Genomic DNA, 8,894 nt, shown 5'->3' on the forward strand with positions numbered 1-8,894 from the left:
TTAGGCAGCGGCGGCTTCTTCGCGAACCTTCCGGGGGGAGGGGACCCGACTGCGCTGCCGCGGAGCGCGCGGAACCCGTCCTCTCACGCGGCGGGCGGCGGCGGCGCGAGACGCACAAAGAGGGAGGAGAGAGGGCGCCGCGGGGGCGGGCCGGGGGCGACGGGTCCGAGGCCTGGATTGGGCCGAGCCGAGGCAAGGGGGTCGGAATCGGCGGCCTCCGATTGGCGGAGCCTTAGCCCTTCTCGATGCACGCTGGGATTGGCCGGACCGTTAGGCCTGGCGAAGAAATGGCGGACGAGCCTGGCGAGCTGGGAGGTGTCGCAGCGCGCACTTCATTTGTTACTGCGCGAACTGAGCTCGGAGTCCAGAAAGGAGGGGGGTAGGGTGGGGCAAACTCTGTGACGTGAGAGCCAAGAGCTTTCTCATTGGCTGAAGTTGATTGAGTCAATCATTCTCAGTTGCGTCGTAGTGTCATGGGATTGGCTGTCGCTTGTTCGATTCTTTTTCTACTCCCCTCCCCCGGGGAGCAGTTTCGCTGGGATTAAGCGAGAGGTCGCGGGGGTAAAGCCGCCACTGAACGAGATTTACGGCGGGGGTGGAGTGGAGCAGGAGCGCGCATGCGCAGCTGGGACAAAGTGGCCTCTCCGCCCTTCGCTTCATGGTCGACCCTGGGGTCCGGCGCGGAAGCCCTAAGTGACGTCAATTCTCGATTCCCATGGTAACCCGGAACTGGGGGACAGGGGAGGGGCCGGCGCGCGCCGGTAAACAGGATCCGTTGAGGAGCCGCAGGTAAAAAGGGACTTCCTGTTTTCTTAAGAAAGAAGCGATAAGACAGTTTTTTTGAAAGATTAAATGCAATATCTGAGCCGACAGAAAAACACATAGTCTGAGGCGAAAAGCAATATAATGTCCATTTCAAAATTATTTTACAAACACGTTGCATTTCCATTAGAGTCTTAACTGGGTTGGGGGGGTTGATTACATCACCCTAAAATCATAAAATTATGAAATGAAAATAGCGGGGAAACTTGTAAACGAGGTGGAGGAGGAACTTGCATTTCAGACGATACAAACAGTATAAAAACCAGCATAATAAAACGATGTAGTGTTATAGGAAAGACAGATTAGTGCAACAGGAAAAGACTGGGAATTGATTTCCCCTTATGTAGGTAGATTCCGTAAGGCAAAAATTTAGCTAATAAAGGGTATAGAGTGCTGAATTAGACAATAAAACAGACACGGAACACAATGTAGGACACTATCAGAGTCCCCTATAGAGACTTTTAGGAAGACAAGAAACTCAGCATAATAAAAGATGACCACCAAAGAAATTAGAACTGTAAAATAAAAGTCGACAGACAAGAATACGCTAGGAAAATAAACTTGCCGCACATGAAGTAGAACTTATATGCAAAGAAGTCTTCGAAGTTAATTAGAGGGGGTGCACCTGGATTGCTCAGTTGGTTTCCCACATGACTCCCTCTCAGGCCATGATCTCCCGGTTCATGAGTTCAAGCCCCATCCCGCTCGGTGCTAACAGCTCAGAGCCTGGAGGTTGTTTCAGATTCTGTGTCTCCCTGTCTCTCTCTATGACCCTACTTTCTCTGTCTCTCAAAAATAAACATTCAAAAAAATTTTTGTATGTTTATGTCATGTTTGAAAACGAAGTAAAAGTTAATTCATTCAGTTAATACAACATATTCTCTGGAGGAGGAAAGAGTTCAGTGTGTGAGCAGTTACTGACTGCAAAACAGCTTGGTGGATAGCGGAAGTAAATGAAACTCAGTCCCTGCCTTCCAGAAAATCATAGTCTAGTAAAGGAAAAAAAAACCACACAACTGAAAATGTACTGTTAATACGAATAGTGCTGCTGCCCTTCTGATAACAGCAAAGGCTCTGTGTGATGGGTCAGTACCTGCACTCCTCTTTAGTTGTTTCCGTTGAATTTCTTCTTTTATCCAGGATTCTCGTGAGAGTATTTTTAAAGTTCAAGTTAAAATGTTTTGGTGGTCTTTATTAATTTTTATGTTTGCAGAATGTGGCCTTTAAAATCTCTACTCTTTAAAAAAGGATACTTTTCTTTATGGCCAAGTATATGATTAATTTTTAGAAGTGCTCCACGGACGAGTGAAGAACTAAGTTCGGATGTTGGCTACTCCAGGCTCTGTTCTGGGTTCCTTACATATAGCAGTTCATTTCATTCTCACAACCACCTTCGGAGATGGTTCTCATCTCCAATTTATAGATGAGAAAATGGAGACACAGAGAGGATAACTACTCCAAGTCTACCAGTGTGGTTTCCTGATCCAAGACTCCTGTTCGGTCAGAACGGGATTGGAATGCAGTCCATGCCACTTTGTGGCCCAAGGACCAGCAGTCTGATTCTTCCCAGTTTGGAGACAGTTTGGAGTCTTACAGAGCCAGACCGGCCATCCACCAGCAGGCAAGTGGGAAGTAATTTAGTCTCTCCATACCTCAGTTTCTTTGTCTGCACTGTGCTGATCCAGTGAGATCAGAGAGCACCGTTGGTTTGAATAGGAACTCCCTGGTCTGCAGAGACAAGAACGACACACAGATTTCGGACAGAGATGTCTCCTGATTTTATACGAGGGTGCAGTACAATTAAAAAAAAATATGTTATCTTGTCTTTGTCCCAAGATCCTGGCACAGAGCTCCAAAAACCTTTGGGATCTCCTGAATGATATGAGTAACAAGCCCCTTTGGACCATACCCGAGTTTAAGTTCACAGGTGACTCATTGCCAGCCCTGAGAGCCCTGAGATAGCTTCAGGATGCTGGCTGGTCAGAAAAACCACCCAGCTCTCAGTCCCACCTCTGGAGAAGAGAGAGGGCCTGGAGACTGCATTCAATCACATGGCCCATGATTTCATCAATCATGCCTATGTAAGAAAACCTCAGAAACCCTGAACAATGAGGTTTGGAGGGCGGAGTTGGTGAACATACTGATACGACAGAAGGGTGGTAGATACCCTGACTCCACAGGGACATAAATCAGCTCCTGGGTTCAGGACTGTTCCAGACCTTGCCGCATGTCTTCATCTAGCTGTTCACTTGTATCCTCTGTAGTAAAACAGCAGTCATAAATGTAGTGCTTTCCTAAGTTCTGTGAGTCATGCTGGCAAATTGTTGAACCTGAAGGGGGTTTGTGGGAACCCGGAAATCGCAGGCACCAGGACTTGAGGCTGAATTCCTTAACCCGTGGCGTCTTCACCAACTCAGAGTAGTTCATGTCGGAATTGAATGGACTTGGAAGACATTGGTGGGTGTCAGAGAATTGGTGTTGGAATCTGCAAGGTCCCGAGTGTCACCTGGGCGCCTGGGTGGCTCAGTTGGTTAGGCGGCCGACTTCAGCTCAGGTCATGATCTCCCAGTTTGTGAGTTTGAGCCCCACGTCGGGCTCTGTGCTGACAGCTCAGAGCCTGGAGCCTGCTTCGGATTTGTGTCTGCTGCTCTCTCTCTCTGCCCCTCCCCAGCTTGTGTGCACATGTGCACTCACTCTCTCTCTCTCTCAGAAATAACATTTAAAAAAAAGTTTCGGCCCTTCCTACTAATCTCTGGCATTTTCCGTCTTTTAAATCTACATCTGATAGTTCAGAAACCCCAGCCCCTGGCAAGACTGGTTGGTAGTACCATGTAGCTAGCTGACGCTGGAAGTAGCAAATCCATGATTGTTTGCCTCTGCGTCCACCCTTTGGAGAGCCCCACCTGTGATTCCATTACCTGCATTAGGAATAACGCTATCTAGCACCCACTCCGCACCAAGACCTTTCATATTTTTTCCTGCAAAATCATGTTTATTTACAACCTCCTAATTTTTTTTGTTTTTATTTATTTATTTTTTAAATGTTTTTTATTTATTTCTAGGAGAGAGAGAGAGACAGCGTGAGCAGGGGAGGGTCAGAGAGAGAGGGAGTCACAGACTCTGAAACAGGCTCCAGGCTCCGAGCTGGCAGTCAGCACAGAGCCTGACGCAGGGCTCGAACCCACAAACCGCGAGATCATGACCTAAGCGAAAGTCGGACGCTTAACCGACTAAGCCACCCAGGCGCCCCTGTTTTTATTTAAAACAATTTTTATTGTTTATTTTTCGGGGTGGGGGGAGAGCAGAGAGAGGGAGACACAGAATCCAAAGCAGGCTCCAGGCTCTGAGCTGTCAGGGGCTCAGAAATCCTAGACCACAAGATCATGACCTGAGCTGAAGTGGGATGCTTAACTGACTGAGCCCCTATTTACCACTTCCTGTTAAAGCTAATTTGAATTAGTGGGAGATAGGTAGTGAGATTTGTGACTTTAGGTACAGATCATAATAGGGCACCTGGGTGGCTCAGTCAGTCAAGCGGCCAACTTTGGCTCAGGTCACAATTTCGCAGTTGGTGAGTTTGAGTCCTACATCGCACCCTAGAGCCTGGAGCCTGGTTTGCATGCTGCATCTCTCTCTCTCTCTGTCTCTCTCTCTGCCCCTCCCCTGCTCATGCNCAGGGGCTCAGAAATCCTAGACCACAAGATCATGACCTGAGCTGAAGTGGGATGCTTAACTGACTGAGCCCCTATTTACCACTTCCTGTTAAAGCTAATTTGAATTAGTGGGAGATAGGTAGTGAGATTTGTGACTTTAGGTACAGATCATAATAGGGCACCTGGGTGGCTCAGTCAGTCAAGCGGCCAACTTTGGCTCAGGTCACAATTTCGCAGTTGGTGAGTTTGAGTCCTACATCGCACCCTAGAGCCTGGAGCCTGGTTTGCATGCTGCATCTCTCTCTCTCTCTGTCTCTCTCTCTGCCCCTCCCCTGCTCATGCTCAAGCTGTCTCTCAAAAATAAATAAAATGTAAAAAAATTTTTTTTTAAGAGATAATAGCATTTAACAGGTATGTGCAAATCATGTACCTGATAAAGGACTTATATCCAGACTCTCAAGACGCAACAAGAAGACCCTACTTTTTAAAACAGAGCCAAAGAGATGATCAGACTCTTCTTTTTTTTTTCCTTCCCTTCTTAAAAATTTTAAGTAATCTCTGCACCCAATGTGGGGCACACACTCACAACCCCGAGATCACCAGCTGCGTGCTCTACCTCTTGGCCAGCCAGCCACCGCCAAACAGACTCTTCTGCAAAGAAGTCATATAGATGGTAACTAAGAACAGAAAAAGATGCTCGGCAACAATCATGAAAAAAAAGTAAAAACCACGAAGAGATTCCACGACATATCTCTTTGGCTAAACCAACCACACACCAAGTGTCATCAAGGACATGAAAGGGTTAGAATTCCCCTACCTTGCTGGCAGGGATGTAAAAGGGTATAACCACTTTGGAAAAGAGTTGGGCAGTTCCTTAAAAAGCTCAACTGCGGGGCGCCTGGGTGGCTTGGTTAGGCGTCCAACTTTCGCTCAGGTCATGCTCTCGCAGTTCGTGGGTTCGAGCCCCGTGTCGGGCTCTGTGCTGACTGCCAGCTCAGAGCCTGGAGCCTATTTCAGAGTCTGTATCTCCCTCTCTCTCTGACCCTCCCCTGCTCATGCTGTCTCTCTCTCTCTCTCTCCTAGAAATAAATTTAGAAAGAAAAAAAGAAAAGCTCAACTGCACTTCCCACATGCTCCAGCCCTTTCACTCCGAAGTATTTATCCAAGAGAAATGAAAGTTTATGTCCACACACAGAAACATACATTAGTGTTCATAGCAGTTTTATTTTGTAATAGTCCAGAGCTGGAAAAAGCCCAAATGTCCAACAGGTGACTAGCCAAGCAAATTGTGGTATACCTATTAGATGGAGTACTACTCGGCAATGAAAAAGAACAACGATTATACATGCAACATGTGAGTCACAAACCAATTTGCTTAGTGAAAGGCAAAGAGGAGGGCATACTGCACGATTCTATTTATTTCAATTCTGAAAAATGCACATTCATCTATAGTGACAGAGAGCGGCTCAGCGGCTACTATGAGGAGCAGGAGGGCATGATTGCAAAGGAGCAGGGAAACTGAGGGACAGGATGGATGTTATCTTGATCCTGGTGATGGTGTATACATATGTCATCATCAAATAGTACAGTTTCAGTATATGCAGTGTATTGGGTACCAATTATCCCTCAATAAAGCTTTTTATTAAGTTTATTTACGTAATCCCTATACCCCACATGGAGCTCGAACTCATGACCCTGAGATGAAGAGTTGCATGCTTTTTCGACTCAAGAGCCAGCCAGATGCTTCTCAATAAAGATATTTTAACAAACAATAGAGGAAACTAGAGAAAGACAGAGGGATCTGCCTGTAATTCTACTCACAACACTGGTTTCATACTATAGGGAAGGATTATCTTGGCTTTTGGTTTCTGAAGTCATTACAGGGTTTTATTTTTCTAGAGATTATTTGTACGTTTAAACTTACATGTCCCTCCACAGTATTTGAAACATACAAAAAGAACTGACATACGTTGAACGCCTGTGAGCCCATCACCCAACCTGAGGACCAAGATTTTACCAAAACCCTTGCAAATTCCTGGGGTCCTTCCTCATCCCACCCCCGTCTCCTCTCCTCTCAGAGACCAGCATCGTGACCTTTGTACTTTTTCTTCCCCGATCTGGATAGTTTTATCACTCGTGCATGTATCACTAGACAACAAATGGTTTTGGGTTTTGAGCTTTAGAAAATGCTATCACGCTGTGGGTAGTTTCATGGGATTTGCTGTTTTAATTCAGTATTCGATCTCTGAGGTTCATCTGTGTTGTGTTTTGTGTTATGACGGCATTTTCCATGCTCTCAACAGCGATGCAGGCAGACTTGGGGCTTGCTATATGTGGGGACAAAACAGCTCGGCGAGCTGGTCTGGTCAAGAAGGCAGCCTGCAGGACCCCCTCTCCGCCCCCTCAGGCCCATCCCTTCACTCAGAAAGCACGTCTGAGGGCCTCTGCACCAGGCAATGACCAGGCGCTGGACGTGCCACAGAAACATGGCCAGTCCCTCACCGTTCTGGAGCGCATGGTTTTGGTTGTCACCTTGACCTCTGACCCTCACTTGGCTACGAGCCAGTTACCTGAACATCCTGGGGCACCCATGCCTCTTCCACTTACCCACAGAATGGCTTAAAGAGGCCGAACTGACCTATCTCAGAAGCTTCGGCCCAGAAGGGCAAGCAATTTTGACAAACAAGAACAAACACGGCCACCCTGACCCAGCAATGCCGCTTCCAGGAATTTCTGAAATTCCTATAGGACACCTGAACGGCCTAATATTTATTGCACAAGAATATTTATTGCAGTGTTGTCTATAATATGAAAGTAATAGAAACACATTTACATCCAAAGGGATCTATCTAATCAGGTTAATGAACAGGGGTTGTGGGAAGCCCATACAATGAAACACCACTAGCTATAAAAAACAAAAATAAATTAAAAAAAAAAAAAAAAAGAGGGAGGCAGTGATAATGGAAAGCTGTCCCAGTCGGATTTTAAAAGGGTAAGAGCAGAAAGGTATGTGGAATATGTTACCACAGGTATAAAAAAGGAAGAAGAAATCATACTGAGCTGCTTAAGTCCTTCCAGAAAGGTTCATGAGTAACTGAGACCTAGGTAGGTGACTTTTCATTGTATCTCTTTTGTGTTTTTAAAAAATAGTGCGCCACAGACAAGGGCTACCTATTTAAAAATACATAAATAAATAACACTCGGGCTTTCCGCGCAAACTCCCAGCTTCCTGGGCTTTCTCGGTCTTGTGGCCAGCCTGTGCTGCCAGCGAATATTTTACCCGAAGCCCTTACTTCCCACCCCCATCTCCCACGTTGGCATGTTAACGCTCTTGACTCCCCCCTCCACCCCCTTTTCAAAAGATGTGGGTGGCAGCAGAGGGTTGGGGCAGCCTGCCACAAGGTGGCGCTCTCTGCTGACCGCTGCTTCGCAGGTAGAAGGTCTGTCCTCCCCAGGCACCTGGGATCCGGGTGAGGGGCCTCTGCTGAGTGGGAGCTCACCTCCCCACCCCTGGCACGCCTCACCTTAACCCTGCACCCCCACCAAGAAATCTGGAGACTGAGAAGTTAGGAATTCTATCCCTGTCGCTCCACCATTTGGCCCATCACGTCTGCCAGGCAGGTGCAGACCTTCAGAACTTGGGAGGTACCTGTCACCCTCCTTTGGGTCTCAGGGAGAGCAAAGTTGTGAGTGCCAATGCACAGAAGCCTTGTCTCCTTCCCTGCCTGACAATCCATTTCAGCCAAGGAACCCCAGGAATCAGAGCAGTCAGGGCTCTGCGGGAGAGTGGACAAGGAGGGCACTATGACGACCTGGGGTCACCCTGGGCCGCTGGAGGCTCTTCACACAAGCTGCCATCTACCTCCCCGCCCCCATATGCATCCATTTATCAAATACCAGCAACCCACCGGGTAGAGAAGTTCTTAATTCAAACAGTTGCCTTTACTTTCAGAAGAAAGATCACTGGGCTTTTGCTCAAGCTCTTCCCCCAGACCCAAGGCCTTCCCACCCTATGCAGCCATGGTCTTGTGTGTGCACCTGACCTCTCCTTCAAGGCCAGCTGCCATCCTACCTCTTTGACCTCACCTGCCCACAGGCTCTGGTCAAAAGCAGCCTGGTCTGTGCCTGAGACAATGGGGGTCTCCCTGGCCTGAGGGTATGGAGCCCTCCAAGAGGGAAAAGTGGGAGAATGAAAATGCAAAGCACAAGGTCAGCCCTGGGCAGACAGACATACCCTCAAGACGCAGGCTCCAGCAAGGACAGCTCCCTTCCCTGGGGGCTGGTCCACGTCTTGGTAGTGACCCCTCTGTGAGCCCAGGGTCTGGCACTGAGAAGGCCATCTGGGAATACTTGTTAAATGGACAGAGGCTCCTCTTCCCGGAGCCCGGCCTGATGATGGAGCCCGTACTTAGCAGTGTT

The sequence above is a fragment of the Crocuta crocuta genome, unplaced genomic scaffold (genome assembly GCF_008692635.1).
Source record: "Crocuta crocuta isolate KB4526 unplaced genomic scaffold, BGI_CrCroc_1.0 scaffold53, whole genome shotgun sequence".
NCBI lineage: Eukaryota > Metazoa > Chordata > Mammalia > Carnivora > Hyaenidae > Crocuta > Crocuta crocuta.